Here is a 21,913-nt window from a genome sequence, read left to right on the forward strand (position 1 = left end):
AATATATTGGAGCGGTGGTTCTCAGCCCTTTTTGTCCCGTTCTGATTGGGGGGTTAATATATTGGAGCGGTGGTTCTCAACCCTTTTGTCCCGTTCTGATTGGGGGATTGATATATTGGAGCGGTGGTTCTCAGCCCTTTTTGTCCCGTTCTGATTGGGGGATTGATATATTGGAGCGGTGGTTCTCAACCCTTTTGTCCCGTTCTGATTGGGGGGTTAATATATTGGAGCGGTGGTTCTCAGCCCTTTTTGTCCCGTTCTGATTGGGGGATTGATATATTGGAGCGGTGGTTCTCAACCCTTTTGTCCCGTTCTGATTGGGGGATTGATATATTGGAGCGGTGGTTCTCAACCCTTTGTCCTGTTCTGATTGGGGGTTAATATATTGGAGCGGTGGTTCTCAGCCCTTTTTGTCCCGTTCTGATTGGGGGGTTAATATATTGGAGCGGTGGTTCTCAACCAGTTTTGTCCCGTTCTGATTGGGGGTTAATATATTGGAGCGGTGGTTCTCAGCCTTTTTGTCCCGTTCTGATTGGGGATTGATATATTGGAGCGGTGGTTCTCAACCTTTTTGTCCCGTTCTGATTGGGGGATTAATATATTGGAGCGGTGGTTCTCAACCTTTTTGTCCCGTTCTGATTGGGGGGTTAATATATTGGAGCGGTGGTTCTCAACCCTTTTGTACCGTTCTGATTGGGGGATTAATATATTGGAGCGGTGGTTCTCAGCCCTTTTTGTCCCGTTCTGATTGGGGGATTGATATATTGGAGCGGTGGTTCTCAACCCTTTTGTCCCGTTCTGATTGGGGGATTAATATATTGGAGCGGTGGTTCTCAACCTTTTTGTCCCGTTCTGATTGGGGGGTTAATATATTGGAGCGGTGGTTCTCAGCCCTTTTTGTCCCGTTCCCCATTTGCCAGAAACTCTTTCACCTGTGGACCATGTGCAGAATTAATAGATTTTTTCTGCAAAAAAGGAATACATTCATATAAAATGCCTTACATTGATATGCTGATTAAGCTGTAGGCCTATTTATATGAAATTTATGAATGTATTGTTCAGCAGACTATGGACCCACTGAAATTCTTCCATGGACCCCATGAACCCTTCATTGGGAACCACTGTATTAGAGAATAAAATGAGACTGTAACTTCAGCGAGACGTCCAGATTGATCCTTGTGTCGTCACCCGGCCGGCGGTGCTCCAGACAAGGCAGCGGCGGGCCACGTAACTCTTGTCTGTACACAGGGTTCGCCTTGTTCCGTGACTCTTGGGTCTTGAAACGTATCTTGACGCCAACCTGTTTGTGTTCATGCGTCGCGCTCACAAACCAGTTGGGAGCCTCCTTCATCTATGCGAACAGCGAGCGGCACCCCCACCCCCCCTCCCGCTGCGGCGTCACTAACAACGTCAAGCCCCGGTATTGTGTACATAGCTGTCCCCTTGTACGGAGCTGTCCTCACTCGAATTGCGCATGCTCAGAAGCGAATGTTTACAAACAAAGACTTGTTGGAAAACAAGCTGCACGCAGGCGTCCCCGATAACACGGCTGCAGGTTTACGGCAAACACTGGCCAAACTTAGGGATGACGCGGCCCTTCACAGTATGTATCTCTTGTTGAATGGACATTATCCACCAAACCTTACCAGCAGCCAAAGAAGTCAAGATAGTTTTGTTTAGAAATTATCACGGTGCTATTTCCCGTAACTTTAGCTCTGAATCGCGGCACAAAGCCTATTATTGGCCCTTCATTTCCCTTCATGAGTGTTTCTCCTATGAAAGAAGAAAACAATAAGCCCTTCAGTGCTTGAAAATACTGGTGGGTCATCCCTATACACGCGACCAGATCCGTGTATGTACGGGTCCGCCTTTTGTCTGTAAACAAAACGAGGACAGCTCCGTACACGGGACAGCTACGTAGGTTACACAACTCCGCCGCTGACACTGATCTGACGCGTCCGCAAGCCGCCGATCAAAGCCGCGTAAGACACCCGTCATCTTTAGGCCCGCCATCGCGACCACTAACTAAGATCAACTGTTCCTGCCGGCCTGGCTCAACGTGTATGGACACGTTTACAGCGACTACGGATCCGAAATGCGTACACACGGACTGTTACTTTACGCTGTTGCTGATACATACTTCGGTAATGCAATGTATATATATATATATATATATATATATATATATATATATATATATATATATATATATATATATATCTGTGTGTGTGTGTGTGTGTGTGTGTGTGCAAACCTAGTTAAATTGATACAGACAGGCAGATATAATAGATAGATGGATAGACAGGTAGATATACAGACAGAAGGGCTGGCATATATAATTTGGTTCATCATGTAAGCTAATAGTTTGTGAGGTCCTCTTTAACGAGCCCGGCGTCAACACCGCAGCTCAACAAACGCAGCACCGAGCATTATTTACAACTGTCATCACAATACACGCTCTCGATATTATTCCTTTATCATTAATATTTTAGATTATGTAAAATAAATGCCTGGACCACTGCTGCTGCATTTGTTTCCCTGCATACTGGTTACTGGTTATAAAAAGGTTTAGTGGCATCATGTAAGGTGTGTGTGAACAGGTGCTGCTGATCATGTGTGTAAGCCAAACATGCCTACGATACAGTTAAGGTTCCTGAATATCATTAAATAGAACCAATGAATGTATTGAAATTATATACTAAGAGGCTAGTTTTTTTTATTATCTTGTTTCCAAAAGTCTTTTTCATAAAAAATCTAACTTTCCTGTTATGCTTTTCATTATTATTACTGATAACTTACTAGCTCGCTAAGTAACAAACACACTAGTTGGTATCAAAGTAACTAATTAACTAACCAACCAACTCAGCCATTCACTAACTCCATACAACGACCGACATAATGAACTAAAAAAGAAAAGAAAAACGAATAAAAAATAATGAATTAAGTAAAAAAAAATAGGTGAAATAAAAATTTACACTGCAATGAATAGCAATAAACAAAGTAGGACATAAACGGAGACTAAAACCTAAGCAAACAACCAAGAAGACGAGGAACTTCCAGGAACATAACCGCGTCCCGCACGACCGTTAGGGTGACGGGCGGCGGACGGGCGGGCGGCGTGAAGGGCGCGGCGAGGCGGTGGTCGTGAACTGTGACGACCACGACCACAACAATAACAACAATAAAAAACACGAGTAATAATAATAATAATAATAATAATAATAATAATAATAATAATAATAATAATAATAATAATGATAATGATGATAATGATAATAAGAATAAGAATAAGAATAATAATAATAAGAGTAAGAAGAAGAAGAAGAAGAAGAAGAAGATAAAGAAGAAGAAGAAGAAGAAGAAGAAGAAGAAGAAGAAGAAGATAAGGTAGATAAAGAAGAAGAAGAAGAAGAAGAAGAAGAAGAAGAAGAAGAAGAAGAAAAAGAAGAAGAAGAAGATAAAGAAGAAGAAGAAGAAGAAAAAGAAGATAAAGAAGAAGATAAAGAAGAACACCAACACCACCAACACAAACACCAACACCACTAACATAACAAAACCACCACCACCACCAGCACCACCACCAACAACAACAACAAATTACCTCGGCCAGTATTCGAGCCTCTTTCTGCGTCGTCTACCGTTCTATAACTCGCCCATTCGGAGGGTCTAAAAATGAGACCCACCCACCGCCTCTCAGCCGACCTCAACTCAATGGGTAGTATTTATGGCTTTAATCTATTCCGGCGCAGGGGTTGGTGACTTATAGGCCGAACATAGACGGGCAGAGAGTGAGGGCTCCATCGTATAGAAGTAGTAGTAGTAGTAGTAGTAGTAGTAGTAGTAGTAGAAGTAGGGCAACAATAGCGAAAGAAAGGATAAAAATTACAATGATGATGCTTACGCTCCTTGAAATAAATCCCAGTACCCTGTTTGCACGATTTCTAGCATGAATGCTTATGGAAGTGTCATTTAAGCAATAGTTATGTGAGGGGTTGTTCCTACCTACACTCAGAATACTGCACTTCTCGACACTGGACTCCATCTGACACTTCCCGCCCAGTCATACAATCTGTCTAGTTCATCCTGGAGAATACTAGCGTCCTGATCCGACATCTGCGAACTTACTAAAATCACTACTAATTCCCGTTTCAAAGTAGTTGATATAAATGATAAATAACAGTGGACCCAATACCGACCCCTGTGGGACCCTACTCGTAACACAGTTCCAGTCAGATCTTTTACTATTGATTTGCACTTTTTGCTTCCTGATCCAGTTCAAAACTTTCCCAAAAATGTGATGCTGCTGCCAAAAATACTAAAAAAAAGTGGAACAAGAAGAAAAAGCAGTAAGGAAAAGAGGAACAAGAAGATAAAGCAGAAGAAAAAAAAGAGAAAAAGAAGACATAGAAAAAAAATTAAGAGAAAGAACAAGAACAAGAACGAGATGAACATGAAGAAAAAAGAAAAAGACGAAGAAGAAAAAAAAAGAAAAGATAAAAAAAAGAAACACAACAACAATAACAAGAGAAATAAGGAGCAAAACCAAAACAGGAAGAAGACAAGAGATGCAATAACAGCAAAATCAACAATGACCAAAAACACCAACAACAACAACAACACCAGCCCGCCACAAAAACAATGACACGCGGACAATGACAGCCGAGCGCCACACAATGGATAATTATTCCCGCAATCAAAAGAACGGAAACAAAAACAAAAAAAATGTGGAGAAAACGTAACGAATGAGAATGAAATAAAACATAACCTTTAACAACTAGAATCCAATTAATCTTTACACACAACCTGAACTTAACTCAGCAACAATAAAAATAAATAATAATAATAATAATAATAATAATAATAATAATAATAATAATAATAATAATAATAATACCAACAACAACAACAGCAATAATAATCTCCCTTCTCTACCTCCTCCGTCTTCTCCTTCTCATTCTTCTTCTTTTTTTTTCTTCTCCTCCTCCTCCTCCTCCTCCATAGTGAAGAGCAAGATATTTAATTTTCCCTTAATTAACACATTATACTTCTCTCTCTCTCACACACACACACATACACACGCCTGTTAATCATCTGTAAATATGGACAAAAGAGTTTTATTGATCTGAAATTGTTCTGCGATATTAATGTGTCCCTGACAATGAGAGAGAGAGAGAGAGAGAGAGAGAGAGAGAGAGAGAGAGAGAGAGAGAGAGAGAGAGAGAGAGAGAGAGAGAAGGGTACGAATTTTGTTTGTTTCAAGTGTTTTCGTGTGTGTGTGTGTGTGTGTGTGTGTGTGTGTGTGAAGACTTTGAAGTGTGTGTGTTACTATTTACGCACACGTACTACAACTCTCTTACTATTATATATTATTTACAGATTTCATTAAGCTTTTAAATTAAGCCGTTAGTAACCTGCTTTTCCGTGGCTTTAATCTCTCTCTCTCTCTCTCTCTCTCTCTCTCTCTCTCTCACTCTAAAAGTTAATCTCGCCCACAAAACAGAATACACAGAGAGAGGGAAGGAAAAGGGAGGGACGGAGGAAGGGAGGGAGGGAAGGAGGGAAGAGAGAGAGGGAGGGAAAGAGAGGGAGAGATAGGGAGAGGGAGGGAAGAGGAGAGAAAATAGAGGGAAAATACAAACTTTTTATCCTGCACACACACACACACACACACACACACACACACAAAGAAATCTCTTTTACAGTCGTGTGTAGATGGAGTTATAAGGAAGGAGGGACGATAGGGAAGAGAAAGGAGGGAAGGGATGGAAGGGAAATGATGGAAAGGGAAAATATAAGAAGGGAAGGAAGGAAGAAGAGAAAGGAAAAGATGGAAGAGTAGAAGTGAAAATAAGGGAAGGGAAGAGAAGGGAAGGGAAGGGAAGGGAAGGGAAGGGAAGAGGAGGGATGGGAAGGGAAGGGAGGAAATGGAGGGAAGGGGAAAAGGGGGAATGAACGGAAAGGAACGGAAGGGAAAAGAAGGAGAGGGAAGGGATGGGAATGGAAGGGAGGGAAGGGGAAGGGAAGGGGAGAGATGGAAAGGGAAGGGGAGAGATGGAAAGGGGAGGGAAGTAAGGGAAGGGAAAGGAAAAATGAAAAGGGATGGGAAGGAAAGAAAGGAAGGACAGGAAGGAAGAAAAGAAGGAAGAGCAGAAGTGAAAAAAGGAAGAATGGAGGGACGAAAGGGAAGGAAAGGAAGAAGGAAAGGAAAGGGAGGGAAGGGAAAAATAGGAAGGGAAAGGAAAGGGAGGGAAGGGAAGGGAAAAATGGGAGGGGAAGCGAAGGGAATAGATGGGAAATAAAGGGAAGTGAAGTGAAGGGTAATGAAAGGGAAGGGAAAGATAGGGAAAGGGAAGGGGAAGGAAGGGAAGAGATGAAAAGGTATGAGAATAATAGGGACAAGAAGGGAATGGGAAGGAAGGGAAGGGAAGGGAAGAAAATGGAAGGGTATCAAAAGGGAGCGAAGGGAAGGGAAGGGAAGGAAAAGAAAGGGAAGGGAAAGGAGGGAAGAGAAGAGAGAGAAAGCAAATAGATGAAATGGGAAGGAAAGAATATGAAATAGAGGAAAGGGAGGAGAGGGAAAGGAGAGGAAAGGGGAGGAAGGGACGGAGGGAGAAAAGGAAGGGAGGGAGGGAAACGGGGAGGGAAGAAGAGGGAAGGAATGACCGGTTTAAGAGAGGCTGTAAAGAGAGAGAGAGAGAGAGAGAGGGAGAGGAAAAAAGGGAGAGGAAGAAGAATGGAAGAGGTAAAGGAGAGAGGAGGAAAGAATTCAGAGGAGAGGAAGGGAGAGGAGATGGATGGAGGAGAAAAGATGGAGGAGGGGAGGGAGGGAGAAAGGGAAAGGGGAAGAGGAAAGGTATAAACTGAGGAAATAAGACATTGAGTAAGGGAGGGGGGAGAGGAAGAGGGAAGGGAGGGGGGAGGGAGGGAGGGGGAGAGGGAAGGAGGAAGAAGGGAGGGAAGAAGAGAAGATCAGAGGGGTAAAGAAAAAAGATTATGGGAAGGAAAAGAAACTCTCTAACGGAGACTGCCTATAACTCATTTTACCTCTCTAAAACTTTTTCGATTTTATTTATAGAGGAAGGGAAAGTGTACACAGATGATAAGTGTGTGTGTGTGTGTGTGTGTGTGTGTGTGTGTGTGTGTGTGTGTGTGTGTGTGTGTGTGTTTAATTCTTTTTTACGATTCGCTTATGGGTGGGTAGTCTTCCTGGTGGTGCCTGGTGGTCAGCCCCAGCCCGTTACGGAGCAGGCAAGTGTTTATAGTGGCGCCATCTTGCTTGGCTCATTATGCCCCCCGAGCATTTATTTTTCAGAGAGAATCTAGAGTCCGGGTTGATAGGTGATTTTCAGGCCTCTTTCACACGAGGCCACCGGTGGCCGTCACTGGTTACCGCCACTGGTTACCCCAGTGTGAAGTGGCCGGGAAACTGCAAGCAATTATATAAAAAAAAAATAGTGAGCACCACTGACTCGTGATGTTCCCTCCCATGCCTGTCATCCACAAGAATGGCGTCAAACGAAAAGCTTCTTCTCTTTGCTTTGCTGGCCAAGAAAAAGAAGAGACACCCATCATGAAGAAGAGAGCAAGTCCATGATATATCATTATCTAGGCAGGACAGTGGTTTGCATCATACACTTGACAGTAATTTATGTGCCGACGCGAAGATTTTATTTTATTTTATTTAGTATGAGCAAGCCTTCGTTTGAGGAGCTGCTCAGCCTCACGAGGAGCGACTCACAGGGACCGATATAAACACTCCTTAGTCATCTCAAGCATCCCAGCCTCAACGCATTCTTCACCTGACCTGGCTGACTGACCTCAAAACATCGTTCCACAGGTATGAAAATACGGTACAGACCACATTTATCAACACTGTATTTCACACACCTGAACTTCTACTAGGCCAAAGCGGCAGCCACCGGTGGCTCCGTATGGAAGCTCCCATTGGCAACATTGTTTTACAGCAAGTGGTAGTCACTAGCTGCGAGAGCGAGCCACCGTCAAGCCCGGTTGCACCACCGGGCAACCGCAGTGGCCTCGTCCGAAGGGAGCCATTGAAAAATATGGGATGTAACTAGTGGCGGCCAGCGGTGGCGGCCACCGGTGGCCTCGTGTGAAACAGGCCTTCAGCCACTCGACGATGACTGAAAAATCCCATCTTGTGGCAGCGGGCGGGACGCGAACCCGGGTCATCCTGGACGCCGCGTCCGCACGCTAACCACTCAGCCACTGCCTCCCTGTGTGAGTGAGGATTTGTGTGTGTGTGTGTGTTGGGGGGGGCGTGTGTGTGAGAGAGTCTGGGTTTGTGTACCTTATCAATATTCAAGAGTACCAGAGAGAGAGAGAGAGAGAGAAACTTTGTTGATAATCAAGCCTATTTCCAGTGGGGGAACAAACAAACAGACGGACAGAAATAATAGTTAGTGTAAGTTAGTAACAGTAGTAGTAGTAGTAGTAGTAGTAGTAGTAGTAGTAGTAGTAGTAGTAGTAGTAGTAGTAGTAGTAGTAGTAGCAATAAATACTGAAGTAGGGATAACTGGTCTAAACCTAACAAACTACCAATACTTGAAGAGGGAGAAGCAACCCAGTGACAGTGGTGGCGAGGCAGGAGTATCTCCCAGTGCCAGTGCGTGGAGAGGCTCCTCAGGGGGTCCTCAGTGCCCCTGGAGGCGTGGGTGTGCTGCCGAGGGGGGCGCGCGGGGGGCGGGGGCGTGTTACGGGGGCGTGTGCACTGGGTTAGCGGAGGTGAGGGGCGCGTGTGTCTCCCCTGCGATGCCTGGGTCACTACTGAGGCCTGAGATGAGGATGGTGGCTCAGTGGCTGCTGTGTGTAGGGGGGAAGGGGGGAGGGAGGGGGGGAAGGGGATGGGGGAGGTTGTGTTTGTGGGGGGTGAGGGTGTGTGTGTGTGTGTGTGTGTGTGTGTGTGTGTGACTGAACCCCGCTTTTCCTACATTAAAACACACACACACACACACAGGGGGCGTCTCAAGTAAACACCAGGATACATACATGAATAACCTCTGTGTGTGTGTGTGTGTGTGTGTGTGTGTGTGTGTGTGTGTGTGTGACAATGATGACAAAAAGCAGAGAGAGAGAGAGAGAGAGAGAGAGAGAGAGAGAGAGAGAGAGAGAGAAGAAGGAAGGATAGAGGAAGGAAGGGACAAAGTATCTGTCGGATGTTGGAGAGAGAGAGAGAGAGAGACCAGATGTCCACCACCTTACTTCAGTCTGTTCACCTTACTGTCTGTCTGTTTTTCTGTTTTCTTTCTCTCATTCTAATCTGTATTTACCTGTCTTTCTGTCCGTCTGTCTGTCTGTCTGTCTTTACATTTCGGCCTATAGCGCCAGTAGGCTATCTTAGTGAGGCAGTAATTCAGCCGGTATGGCACTGGCAAGTGTTTTATACTGGCACTATCTTGCTTGGATTCGTACTGCCCTGGAGCCATCATTGATCCTCTTTCTAGAGCAGTGGTTCTTAAGACCCCAGGACCAGACCCCAGGGTTTGGCAAAACCCTCAGAAAAAAATTTGCAATTTTACAAATTTTCTTTCAGATTTTTTCTTTGTAAAATGGAATCATTCTTTGTATTATCCAAGAAGCAATTTGAACTTACTTGCAATTTTTCTTCTTGTGTGTTTTTTCTTCATACTTGAGGGGTTCAGCTACTGTGCAGATTTTTCGTTGGGGTTCAGCACCGTTAAGGTTAAGAAACCACTGCTAGAGAGAATCTAGAGTACGTGATGGGTGGTCTTCAGGACAGCATGTGGAGTGATCTTAGACACTCGGCAGTGACTGAAAAATCCAGCTTGTGGCAGCAGGAGGACTCAAACCCAGAGTCCTCATGAACGCCGCGCCAGCAACACATAACCACTCAGCCACTGTCTGTCTGTCTGTCTCTGTCTGTCTGTTTGTCTGTCTGTGTCTCTGTCTGTCTATCCCGCGCAGTTCGGCCCCAGTAAAATAAATGTAAACAAGTCTAATAAAGCACCGGTAATTACGGCTGTTTTCACCATCGCAACTTTCAAGAATATTCAAACCCCAAACCTTCACGACGCGACGGACGGACGCGACAGATCTGCGACGGCGCGACGCGAGACGAACAGGATTAAAAATAAGAAGTAAAGATTAATTTAATACAAAATTTGAATTCGAATATACGACAGAAATGAGGAAATAAGAAATAAAGAAATTAAATAAAGAGGTCGATAAACAAACTATGTATCAACAACAACAACAACAACTATATATAACAACACATCCAGTTATTGGGAAAAATTGTGGACTTGTATGGTTTGCAATTTCAACATTTAAGAGAGATGAAAAATAAGGAAAAAGAATATAAGGAAACAAAGAAAGACGGAAAAAAATCTTAACAGGAAAAGAAATTATATAAGGAAAATAAATAAATAAGAAAGGAAAAAGAAAATTAAAAAGAAAAGAAAAACTACAAAAGAGAACAATATGAAACAATACACCAGAGAGAGAGAGAGAGAGAGAGAGAGAGTATGATGTGGTGAGTTGCTTTTTCCAGCTTGTAATTTCCCTTCCACATTAATTTTGGTGGAGGAGGAGGAGGAGGAGGAGGAGGAGGAGGAGGAGGAGAAGGATAGTGCTGCATGTTGTTTGTTTTGCTTCCTGTGTGTGTGTGTGTGTGTGTGTGTGTGTGTGTGTGTGTGTGTGTGTTTTCCTTCCTTGCTTCTGTACGTCTGTTTGTCTTTCTTGTTTTGTTTATGTTTTGTTATCCTTTATCTTGTCTCCGTCTTTCGTTATCTAGAACAAGGAAGAAGAAGACAGGAAAGAGAAAGAAGAAGAAAGGAAGAAGGAGAGAACACGAGGAAAAAGAGGAAGAGAAGGAAGATGATTAAAGGAGGGGAAGGAAGAGAGAAAAGAAGGAGGAATAGAAGAGGAAGAATGGGATGGAGAGAAGGAAGTAAAGAAGGAAAGGAGAAAGGAGGATTATAGGAGGCGAAGGAAGACAGAGAAGGGGAATCAAGGGAGGGAAAGGAAGAAAAGGAGGAGGAAGATAGGGAAAACAAAGGGTGGGATAAAGAAGAAAAAATGGAAAGGAGGTAAAGAAGGAAGAGAAAGAAGGAGAGGATAAAGGAAGGCGAAGGAAGACAGGGCAAGGAAATTAGGGGAGAGAAAGGAAGAAAAGGAAGAGGAAGAGAGGGAAGACAAGAGGTGGGATAAAGAAGAAAAAAAGATGGAGAGAAGGAGGTAGAGAAGGAAGAGAAAGGAGGATTATAGGAGGCGAAGGAAGACAGGGAAAGGGAATCAGAGGAGAGAGAAAAGAAGAAAAGGGAAGAGGAAGAAGGAAGACAAGAGGTGTGATAAAAGAAGAAAGAAAGGGAAAAGGAGGAAGAGAAGGAGAGGAGGAGATTTAAAGAGAGGGGAAGAAAGAGATGAAAAAGAAGAAGATTAGAAGAAGAAAATGAAAGAGAAGGAAGAGAGAAAGAGGAGGATTAAGGAAGAAAAGGATGTGAAGAGGAAGAGTAAGGAAAAATGGGAAGAAAAGAGAAGGAAGAAGAAAAGAAAGAGGAAAGGGGAGGATTAAAGGAAGAAAAGGAAGTGAAGGAAGAGGAAGAGGAAGGAAAAATGGGAATAAAAGTGACGGAAGAAGAAAAGGAAGAGTAAAGGAAAGCGAATATAAAAGAAAACGGAGGGGTATAGGAAGGAAAGGGAGAGAAGCAACAAGGAAGAGGAAAAGGGAGGATTATGTGAAGAAAATGAAGAGAAGAAAAAAAGAATAGGAAGAGAAGAAAAAGTAAAACAATGAAAATGGGAAAGAGGAAGAAAAGAGAATCAAAATAGGAAGATTAGGGATGAAGAAGATGAAGAGAAGGGAAGGAGGAGGAGGAAGGAGAGAAAGAATAGGGAAAGGAAAAGGAAGACAATAGAGAAAATAAGAAGACAAAAGGGGAGAGGAAGATGAGAAGAGGAGGAATGAAATGAAGTAAACGGAGAAAATTAAGAAAATAAATGAAAGAAAAGAAAGGAGAGAAAATTATGAGGAAGAAAATGGAGGAAATGGAGGAAAATATGAAAGAAAGAGGAAGAAAATGGAATAAAGGAATAGAAGTAGAATAAAAAGGTTGAAGAGGAAGAGGAAGAAAAGGGAGGAGGAGGAAAAGAAGAATGGGAAAGGAAAAAGAAAGAGAAACGGAGTAGGAAAGGAAAGAGGAGGAAAATGAAGACAAAAATGAGGAAATGGAAGGAAAAAAGGAATACTATAGGAGAGGAAATGGAAGAAAATGAGAAGGGGAAAATGGGAGAAATGAGAAAAGGGCAAGAAAGAAGAGAAGGAAAGAGGAGAAAGGAGAGAAACATAAGAGAGGAAAGGGAAGAAAATGAGGAGGGAAAAATGGAAGAAATGAGAAAAGAGCAAAGAAAAGAAGGAAAGGGAAGAAAGGAGAGAAAAGGGGGAGAAAGGAGGAGAGATTTAGAAGAGAAAGAAGAGAAGAGGACAAAAGACAGTATTAAAGAGGAAAAGGAATAAAGAAAGGGGAGAGAGGAGAGTAAGGAAAAAAGGGGAAGAAAATGAAGACTAGTCAAGAATATTGGGGATGAAGGAAGAAAAAGAAGCAAGAAGACAGAGAGAGAGAGAGAGAGAGATTACGATTAATACACACACACACACACACATACACACACACACACACACACACACACACACACACACACACACACACATCTGTCCCCTCCAATATTTTGCATCGCACGTAATTAACCAAATGAAGAGATGAGTGGTCTGTTTTGCAAGGAAGAGGAAGAAGAAGAAGAAGAAGAAGAAGAGGAGGAGGAGGAGGACGAAGAGTCATCTGGTTGTTTTTCTTTCCTTCCCCATCCATCTCGAGAAATAACACACACACACACACACACACACACACACACACACACACACACACACATACAGGTTAAAAGGACGTAACATGGAACTCGGTCAAAAATATCCTTCATAAACAGGCAGGAGAAAGTTCGTGTAATATACCTCTCTCTCTCTCTCTCAAACCACAGAACGGATACACATTCCATCACCACCCCCATCATCACCCTCACCACTACCACCAACACCACCACCATCAACACCAATAATAACAATAAAAACATCATCACCATCAACACCACCACCATCAACATCATCAACACCATCATCATCACCACCATCACCACCACCACCACCACCACCACCACCGTCACCATCACCATCACCACCACCGTCACCATCACCATCACCATCACCATCATCACCACCACCATCATCCATCCATCTACTTCTTTCCTTCCATCAAGTCTCCATCCACGAGAGAGAGAGAGAGAGAGAGAGAGAGAGAGAGAGAGAGAGAGAGACCGTAACCAAGCAACCGTGACTTCGTTTTCTATGCGCTTCCCGTTTTTCGTTTATTTACCGTCGACGTGGCCGTGGGTAACCATAATAAAAGGGGGGGGAAGGAGGAGGAGGAGGAGGAGGAGGAGGGGAGGGAGGGAGGGAGGGAGAAGACTGACCAGAAAAAGAGGAAGACGAGGGAAAAAAATAGGAAAAATAAACAAGAAACAGGAGGAGGAGGAGGAGGAGGAGGAGGAAACATGGACGAGCAGGCAGCAGAAAGACTGTTGGCTCATTACATGGCTGCCTGCTTTCAGTGATTTAATTAATCCGTCAGCCAAGGAGTGGCTTGCGGGAACGATTAAAGCACTTGTGTACCTACTCTTGGATACGTTCAGTTCACTCCCGATGCAGCAAAGTGTCGATCAAGAGGAGGAGGAGGAAGAGGAAGAGAAGGAGAAGGAGGAGGAAGAGGAAGAGAAGGAGGAGGAGGAGGAAGAGGAGGAGAACGAAACCTTGGAAGTAAAACAAAAAACAAAACGAAGAGAAAAAAGTGTAAAAAATGAATGAGAAGAAAAGAAGGAGAAGAAAAAGGAGAAGAAAAAGAAGAAAAAGAAGAAAAAGAAAAAGGAGAAAAAGAAGAAGAAAATGCAACAGAACAAGAGAATTACATGAAAAGAATGAAAGAAAAGGCAAGTGAAGAGAAAGACGAGGGGAAGAGATAAGGAAGAAAGGAGAGGAGAAGGGAGGAAGAGAAGGCGGAAAGGGAAAGGAGAATGGGAGAGAAAGGGAAAAGGAAGGGAGGAAAAGTAGAGGGAAGCAAACAAAAGGATGATGGATAAAAGGAAAGGCGGAAAGGGAGAGAAAAGAAATGGAAAGGAAAGGGGAGGGAATGGAACAGAAAGGGAGAGAGAAAAGAACAAGGAAGGGATGAAAGAGGAAGAGGAGATGAGAAGAGAGGAAGAAAGTTCAGAGGGAGGAATGGAAGAGAAAGGGAAAGGAAGAAGGGAGAAGATGGGAAGGGAAAGGCAAAGGGGGTTATGGTAGAGGGAAGAGATGGAAGGGAAAGTGAATGGAAAGGGATGGAAGAAGAGGAGAAAGGGAGAAGAAAAGTTGAAAGGGAGACGATGGAAGAAGAAGGAAGAAGCGTCAAAGAAGGGGAAAAGGGGAAGGGATGGATGGGGAAGGGAGAGGAAGAAGGGAGGGGATGGGAAAGGAAAGGGAAGGGGGATTAAGGAAGAATAAGGGAGAAGAAAATTGAAGGGAGGGAATGGAAGAGAAGGGAAGACGCGTGAAAGAGAGGGGAAAGGGGAAGGGAAAGGAAGAAGGAATAGGATGGGAAGGGAAAGGGAAGGGAAGATATGGAAGAGTAGGGGAAGGGCTCTGTCCTATCACCCACTCTCTTCCTGTTATTCATCAATGATCTTTCCATAACAAACTGTCCTGTCCACTCATACGCCGACGACTCCATTCTGCATTATTCAACTTCTTTCAATAGAAGACCATCAAAACAGGAAGTACACAACTCCAGACTGGAGGCTGCAGAACGCTTAACCTCAGACCTTGCTATCATTTCCGACTGGGGCAGAAGGAACCTTGTGTCCTTCAATGCCTCAAAAACTCAATTTCTCCACCTATCAACTCGACACAATCTTCCAAACACCTATCCCCTATTCTTCGACAACACTCAGCTGCCACCTTCTTCAACACTAAACATACTCGGTCTATCCTTAACTCAAAATCTCAACTGGAAACTTCATATCTCCTCTCTCGCTAAATCAGCTTCCTCGAGGTTGGGCGTTCTGTATCGTCTCCGCCAGTTCTTCTCCCCCGCGCAGTTGCTATCCATATACAGGGGCCTTGTCCGCCCTCGTATGGAGTATGCATCTCACGTGTTGGGGGGCTCCACCCACACAGCTCTTCTGGACAGAGCGGAGGCTAAGGCTCTTCGTCTCATCAGCTCTCCTCATACTGATAGTCTTCTACCTCTTAAATTCCGCCGCGATGTTGCCTCTCTATCTTCTATCGATATTTCCACGCTGACTGCTCTTCTGAACTTGCTAACTGCATGCCTCCCCCCCTCCCGCGGCCCCGCTGCACACGACTTTCTACTCATGCTCATCCCTATACTGTCCAAACCCCTCATGCAAGAGTTAACCAGCATCTTCACTCTTTCATCCCTCACGCTGGTAAACTCTGGAACAATCTTCCTTCATCTGTATTTCCTCCTGCCTACGACTTGAACTCTTTCAAGAGGAGGGTATCAGAACACCTCTCCTCCCGAATTTGACCTTGCTTTTGGCCACCTCTTCTGATTCTTTTATGGGAGCAGCGATTAGCGGGCTTTTTTTATTAGTTTTTTTTTTTTTTGTGTGTGTGCTTGAGTTGTAAAAAAAAAATCTCTCTCTCTCTCTCTCTCTCTCTCAGGTAAAAATAAAATTAATCAAGTTTTTTAAATATGTCGGTTTCTCTGTCTGTCCGTCTGTCTGTCTGTCTGTATGTATGTATGTATGTATGTAAGGAGAATGGATGGAAGGAGAGGTCAGAATGGAGGAAGATAGAGAGAGGATAAGACAGACAGACAGACAGATAGACAGACAAACAGACAGACCCGGCTAACAGTGTCATTCTGTTGGAGTGGGGAGGGCTAAAGATGAGTGGTCGAGAGAGAGAGAGAGAGAGAGAGAGAGAGAGAGAGAGAGAGAGAGAGAGAGTTGACAGCACACCGCCCTTTAAGTTTTCGAATAAAGCAACAATTTGGAGCCTTCCCCCAACATGGATCCAAGACAAAACACAAACAATAAAAAGAAGTTTGAAAATTTCCTCAAAACACCCAAAAAAATTATCATACAGAAAAAAAAAGATAAAGAAGCAGGCAACGAAAAAAATGAAAGAACGGATAAAACTAAAAAAAAAAAAAAAAAAAAAAAGAAAAATAGTTAAATGATTAAAGAAACAGCGAGAGACAAAAATAAAGTAACACAAACAGAAAAAACTACGAAAAACTTATACAAACAAAAATAAACGAAAGAAAAAACATAGGTAACAAAACAGCGAAAAAAATAAACAAATAAACGAAAGAAAACAAAGTAAAAAAAAAATAAACAAACAAATAACGAAAGAAAAAAACAGAGGTAAAAAAAACGAAAAACTTAAACAAACAGAAATAAACGAAAGAAAAAATGGTCAAAAAACGAAAAAATTAAAAATAAACGAAAGAGAAAACAGAAAAAAATAGACAGCGAATTTTTTTAACAAACAGATGAATCGAAAATGAAAAAAGATATATCGTAATTGATGATGGTGGTGGTGGTAGTGGTGGTAGTGGTGGTGGTGGTGGTGATGATGATGGTGGTGATGATGATGGTGGTGGTGGTGCTGGTTAGTTAGCGCAGAGTATCAATAGCTTCAAGTCTTCATTGGATAAGTACTTGAGGGATATAAGATTTTACTGACCCTTTTCGTATGTTTCAGGCACACTGCAGCACGGCGCCAACCTGACGACTTAATAATTTCCCCCATAGCTCAGGTCACCAATAGCGTAAGTTAAGGGTAGTAATCTCCTCTCATTTCTCTCTTTACTGTAAAATTTCCATGTCCCTTTCTTCCTTAAAGGCACATGGTGTTCTCTTCTAACTATTTCCTGCCGACACATTGCCGAAGGGAGAGGTGGGTGGGGAGGAGCCTTCACCTATTCTATCCTGTCTTACCACACGTAGATTACTAGTAGTAGCGGTAGTAAACAGACACCCTCGCCATAGACCGCCAGGTCTTCTGGTGTTTGTTCTTCCTATGTATTCCTATGTATATTCTATTATTTTTTCCCCTTTCCTTCAGTTTATCTTCTTTTTTCCTTCCTTCCCTCCTTCCTTCCTTCCTCCCTTCCTTCCTACTCTTCTCCCCTTCCTTCTCAAATGATCTCCTTTACCATCCCTTTATCAATCTTCTTTTCACTCATTGTATTTCTCTCATTCCATCTCTAAAGCTTTTCGTCCGACTTCTGCCTCTACTTCCTTCTTTCCTTATTCCTTTTCTTTTGTATGCCCTTGATTTTCTGCCTTCGTCCACTTCCCTCCTTCCCTCCTTTCCTTTCATTTATATCCTTCCTTTACTCTATCTTAATTTCCATCTTTTTTTCTTTCTTTCCCCATTTTATCCAATCCACCTTCTCATTTCCTCCGTTTCCTTCTATTTCCTCTTAACTACTTCAGCTCCATTTTGCTCTTATCTACGTTATGTCTATTTTCCATCTTTCTCCCATGTTCTTTTCATTCTTACCTAATCACTTCTTTCTCTATTTACATTATCTTTCGTCATTTCAATCCCTTTCCTTCACTTCTCATCTCCCTTTCCCATTTCTTCCTAACCCCTGTCTTCCTTCCTTCCCTTTTCCTCGTCCTTTCTCTTCTCCTTTCCCATTCTATATATTCCTACTCTTTTCGTCTCCTCTTCCCTCCCTCTCTTCCTCCTTTTCCTTCACTTCTACTTTCCAACTTCCTTTCCTTCCTCATACACTTCTTCAAATCTTCTTTCCTTCTCATTACTTCTTTCCTTCCTCCTCCCTTCTTTCCTCCTACTCTCCCTCCTTTACCTCACCTGTCCCTATAATCAGTAGTTGCACAGGTGAGCGAAGAAAACAGGAAAGGTACTCAACTAAATGTTCCGCCAGGTGCCTTTGATCTGTGTGTGTGTCGGACAAAGCGGGCAGCAGGGCGAGAGCGAACGGACGGAAGGAAAGAAAGGAGGAAAGGACGGAAGAGAAGGGAAGGAACTAAAGGAGGGAGGGAAGAGGGAGGGAGAGAATGCAGATGATAATGGCTGTTGCATTGTTTGGAAGCTGGAGCAAGAAGGGGGGGAGGGGGAGGAGGAGGAGGAAGAGGAGGAGGAGGAGGAGGAGGAGGAGGAGGAGGACGAGCAAGAGGAGGAGGAAAACGACAGACGAGTAGGAGAGCTTGTTGGTGATGAAAGAAGAAGAAGAAGAAGAAGAAGAAGAAGAAGAAGAAGAAGAAGAAGAAGAAGAAAAATAAGAAGATAAACAGGAAAATAAGAAAGAATGACTGAAAGAAAAAAGAAAAGAAATAATAAAAGAATGAAAAAAGAAAAGGAGAAAGAAGGAAGAAAAGAAGGAAGAAGGAAATAAAAGAAAGAAAACAGAATATCAAAGGAACACAACAAACCAATAGAGATATGGATGTGAGCGAACACTGACGCGGAGAACAACATGAAGAAGAAGAACAACATGAAGAAGAAGAACAACAAGAACAAGAAGGAAGGAGGAGGACGCGGACTAAATGAAGAGCGTATCATTAAAAATTTTGATGAGCATGAATATAAATGGGGCAGTTTTATGGACACTTTAATTAACCGAAGAAAGCACATGACGGAGGAGAGAGAGAGAGAGAGAGAGAGATGAAAGAAGTTTAAAAATAGATAGATAAAAATAAATAGACAGCGCGATTGACATAGATAGAGGATAGACAGAGATAATGTTAAAGATACATAGATATAGATGGATAAATAGAAGAGAGAGAGAGAGAGAGAGCACACACTAAACTACAATCAAAGCCAAGAGGAAGCGAGTGACCATTTATTTGTTTATCTCGACGTGTGAGCGAAAATTTGTGGTGCGGAAGATAACATCAGTAATTTAGCCCGGAGTCGGAGTCGAAGTCGGAGTCGGAGTCGGAGTCGGAGTCGCAACTTTAAAATTTCCCGGAGTCGGAGTCGGAGTCGGAAAATTTTAACTCCCGACTCCACACCCCTGCATTCATGGTCCAAAAGCCTTGTCAAACTATCACACTAGGCTCACAAAACTACCCATGGAAACACTAACACAACCTCTATGAAAGCCTTGCCAAACGTGACTACCTATGTGGACCCCGAAATGTTCCAGAATATGAAGCTCAGTGAATATGGTATCAAAATCCTTCCCGTGTGTTACCTTAATGACTGGACCTCCGTTACCTTCACCTGTCCCTCCCCGGCGTGTTAGGACGAGCACAAGGAGCCTCACGCGCTGGTAGTAGCAATAGTACCTAGTAATTAATATTCAGTAATTAATATTCAGGAGCAGTTAGTAGCGGGCTTTTTTTTTTTTTCTTTACGCCCTTGAACTGTCTCCTTAGCTGTAAAAAAAAAATAGTAATCGTAATAGTAGTTGTAGAAATTGTAATAGTAGTAATAGTAATCGTAATAGTAGTTGTAGAAATCGTAATAGTAGTAATAGTAATCGTAATAGTAATAATAGTAATCGTAATAGTAGTTGTAGAAATCGTAATAGTAGTAATAGTAATAGTAATAGTAGTAATAATAATAGTAATAGTAGTAATAATAGTAATAATAAAGCAAATGACCTGAACACAACAAGAAAAGAACATGATAAATAAGGAAAAGGAGAAAATAAAGAGAAAGAGAGAATTCAACCCTGAGAAAAGCATTGCGATCCGTTTCTCCTCCTCCTCCTCCTCCTTCCCCAGACTCCTCCTCCTCTTCCTCCTCCTCCTATTCCTCCTTTTTCTTTTTCCTCCTCCTCCTCCTCCTCCTCCTCAGCCATTATGAAAGACCGACAGACAGACTCAAGACACAAAACACGGTCTGATTTCCCTGCAGCCGCCTTCAAGAGAGAGAGAGAGAGAGAGAGAGAGAGAGAGAGAGAGAGAGAGAGAGATACCTCCTCCTCAAGTAACCCCAAGAGGATACAGCCTCCAGAGGGCGCTAGGAACTGCCTCGAGCGTTTGTTTACACACACACACACACACACACACACACACACACACGTTCATACATACACTTGGGCATACACACATTTACATATATAGATAAACAGACAGAGATAACTGAATAGGCAGATAGAAAGATACATAGATAGATAGATAGATAGATAGATAGATAGATAGACAGATAGATGGATAGATAGATAGATAGGTAGGTAGATTGATAAATATGAATAGGGATAGATGAGTATATAGATGGATAAATAAATAGATAGATAAGGATATGAACAGAAATAGACAGACAGACAAATATAGACATAGATAGTTTATAGACAGCAGGACACACGGTACATGATAAGCAAAATAAAGAACAATAGATCATAGAAGGCCCACCCGCGTTACCAGACTGCACACACACACACACACACACACACCTCATAACAATTGCAAAAAAAAACATCAATAAATACCGGTTTTAACAATATCTTTAATTGGAAATCGTTATTTGTGCGGTTACGACAGTTTTTACTATCGTCAATGCAATAATTTGGTAACATTAGGACCAAAGTACAGTCCTGCAACAGATGAAGAGTCTCAGAATAACAACTGAAAAGGCTGAAAGAAGCACCACATTACCACACACACTATTAAAAGCTTTGCAAGCCTCATCCATGTGGTTAGTTAAGCGTGGCGTGCAGCACGGAGGAGAAAAAATGTTAGTTCTTGTTCCGCAGGTTGAGAGTTGTTGCAGTGTGTGCGTGTGTGTTCTAGCTGCCATTTTGTCTGCATGGCGAAGCTGAGTGGACTGTGGTATATCTCAAGCAGTGCTGACCTAGCTGGTGTCTTGGTCTTGTTTAGTGGGTACAGACTGGTGTTATGGACGCGCTGGTATCTCGTTTCCTACTTAACCACCTGCTCTTCTCTTGACGTATATGTATTCAAAAAAAAATTGAACCTTCCGGAAAGCCAAAGATAAGAGTGAAGAGATCAAAACAACGGTGAAAATAGTCATGAAATGTGTGAGTCATAAAGAAATGAGAAACACACTGCCATTTCTAAACACGGCGTATGCGTTTTGAAAACCTCTCATGTTTCACTGCGCTTCCTGGAACCTGGAGGCTGTGAGAAAGGTTTGCAGAGCACTGAGGAGTGAAGAAAAAGTGGAAAATGAAAGGATTGCGAAGAAAGGAGATAAATGGAGAAGGAGGCAGAGAAGAGAAGGGAGAGAGAGAAGGAAGAAACTGAGGAAGGAAGGAAGAAGTGGAGCAAAGTGTGTTATACAAGATGACGGTGCGTACCGCCACACACTCTTACATTTTACACCTAAACCTTGGCTCAGTGTGTAGTGCTGCTCTATGAATGTCCGGTGCACGTGGCGTCTTCCTCCCTGATCTGAACATGCGCAAGCTGTCCAGGTTTTATTTACAAACGGCTCATTCACAGCAGCAAGTTCTTTATTAGATTATATATAATAAGCTTTCCTATTTTCTCTTTTTTCCTCCTATCTCCTCAAAAGTCCTTTTTTGATTCTCCGTCAGGTTCAATGGATACACGCCTAATAATAGCTGACATATAAGGCACATTTCAGCCTGAACTGAGGAGACAAAAGACAAACCATAAGATAATGAATAACCTAATCACAAGCCACAAAAAAACTCAAAAGCAGTGAATGAAATTATTGTAAACAAAGATTCCACATGTGCATATCAGGGAACAGCTCATGATGGTGGGAAATCTCTTGACATCACACCGGAAAAAATAATAATTGCCGACCATAAGAGCCAAACAAAAAAGCCTTCTAGCACCACAGGCGAAACGTAATTTTTCTACGCGAAAAAATAGTCAATATTTAGCAGGAGGGAGTTATGTCTCCTCT

At 42.7% G+C, this 21,913-nt stretch overlaps 1 long non-coding RNA gene across 1 annotated transcript in view; it reads right to left on the reverse strand.

The window, feature by feature from the left end:
• The window catches only part of LOC126992943 (uncharacterized), a 34,757-nt gene that overhangs the window by 11,746 nt on the left and 1,098 nt on the right, over window positions 1-21,913 (reverse strand). The window lies entirely within an intron of this gene.

The sequence above is a fragment of the Eriocheir sinensis genome, unplaced genomic scaffold (genome assembly GCF_024679095.1).
Source record: "Eriocheir sinensis breed Jianghai 21 unplaced genomic scaffold, ASM2467909v1 Scaffold528, whole genome shotgun sequence".
In the NCBI taxonomy this organism is placed as follows: Eukaryota; Metazoa; Arthropoda; class Malacostraca; order Decapoda; family Varunidae; genus Eriocheir; species Eriocheir sinensis.